The 1,809-nt window shown below is 43.6% G+C and overlaps 1 protein-coding gene and 1 long non-coding RNA gene across 8 annotated transcripts in view; one reads left to right on the top strand and one right to left on the bottom strand.

The window, feature by feature from the left end:
• The window catches only part of Dnm3 (dynamin 3), a 478,966-nt gene that overhangs the window by 48,972 nt on the left and 428,185 nt on the right, over positions 1-1,809 (bottom strand). The window lies entirely within an intron of this gene.
• Positions 1-1,809, top strand: part of LOC102554129 (uncharacterized) — a 60,222-nt gene that overhangs the window by 39,784 nt on the left and 18,629 nt on the right. The gene's annotated exons all lie outside the window — the stretch shown is intronic.

Here is a 1,809-nt window from a genome sequence, read left to right on the forward strand (position 1 = left end):
TGCATTCATATAATACTTGGCTTAGTCCATTCTCTGTTCCTAAAGCTGACTACCACAGTTCTGGGTCATTTATAGAGGTTTGTATAGTTCAAGGTTCTGGAGGCTGGGCAGTTGAAAAGCATGTACCTAGTGTCCGGTGGGGGCCTTCTTGGTGCATCAGAACATGGCAGAAGTCAATTCATGATGTGGTAGAGAAAGTATACTAACCTGGTTCTCTACCTTTAAAAGAGTAAGGTCAGTAAGGGCCACAAATAGATCTAGTCTTAACGATCTCCTAAAAGCTCTACCCTTTAATACTACTAACATTTAAATTTGGAGATGAAACTTTCCAACATATAAACTTTTGGGAGACATCCTCAAATGGACAGAATTTGAATTTTGAATATTTTTATGGAAGAAGCGTTATTCTTCATAAAGACCTAAAGGAGGAATCAGGAGAGATTGGTATAAGAATGCATGGTGGGATGAGGCATAGTGGTATGTGTATATAATTCCAGTACCTGGGAGTTGAGGCAGGATAACTGTACGTTCAAGATTAGACTAAGACCCTAACTTAAAAGACAAAACAAAGGAGCTGGGACTTAGCTTAGTGGTCCCTGCACAGCTTGTGTGAGTCTCACGTGAAGGGGGCTGAGAAAAGAAAAGAAAAATGCTCAGAGGAAGCGAATGTAAGGTATCCGGTACTTTTCTTCTGTTTGACTTCAATTCTTCCTAGGTGGCATGCCTTCTTGGAAGGGAAGTAAGCATTGATGTGACTGAAGGTCCAATATGGAGCAGGTCACAGACTAGAGGAGCAAGAGGCATATAGAAGCCAGTGAATGTTCTATAAGCGTGGGGTACCATGAATTTGGAATGAGTCAGTACTGGGTTTTCATAGGACAGAGAAAGCAGACAGTATAAGCACCTAACATTGTTGATGGGCACAAGGAGCCTCACCATAATCTCTAACAAGTTTTCGACATGAGAAGAGAAGGTGAGGCACTGTAGAAGGATACCCCAGATGGCACTGAGGCCCAAGCAGGGTGTGGAGCTTCCTGAGGAACAGTCATAACTATCTCTATCTGTTGTTAGAAATCAGGCACTCCCTCAGCCTGCCTTCAGTGACTCAGTGCCAGCGGCTCCATCATCACCAGTCGACAAATGCGCTTTAAAAGTCCCCTGCCATCACAGACTGGGCTCTTGCTCTGTCTGTCAGTCTGTCTCTGTCTCTCTTTTATCCCTACTCTGAGATTGCGCCCCAACTCCCAATGAGTCTTTTGTGTGAGATCTGTTGTGTGGTGTGATCTTTTTAGCATACCTTGGCCATGATCTGCCAAGATATTCTGAGGGAAACCCTAACACCTGTCAGACCAGGACCTCAACTTTGTTTTTGGGAGGATCACCTAGGTGATTTTGAAGAAAACAGGATACTGGAGCTCTATCCACAGAGGCTGTGATAATTGGCCTGGAGGAAGTATGGGATGCCGTCAGTTTTAAAGAGTGCTCCAGTTCTCGGCAGTAAGGAGACAGCCTGGGAAGAGCTTAAATGATGAGAGGTTCTCCTGAAGATTTTGTATAGAGTGGAATAAAAATTGCTATTTATGATCTTGGGCCAAAGAGAAAAAAAATCCCCAGGAAAAAGAAGGGTCTGAGTTGACATAAAAGTTAGTATGTACGGTTTAAGATCCAAATGTGATCTCAGCTAGTTTCCACTGTACAGGCCTCTCCATTCCCAGACAGCCAACCTTGGCACTGTGGTAGGCAGATGACTGAACAGAAAAGGAAAAATCAAGTTTTCCTCTAAAAAGAAAGCTGCCTTCTTCGGAACAG

This window comes from Rattus norvegicus, chromosome 13, assembly GCF_036323735.1.
Source record: "Rattus norvegicus strain BN/NHsdMcwi chromosome 13, GRCr8, whole genome shotgun sequence".
Lineage (NCBI taxonomy): Eukaryota > Metazoa > Chordata > Mammalia > Rodentia > Muridae > Rattus > Rattus norvegicus.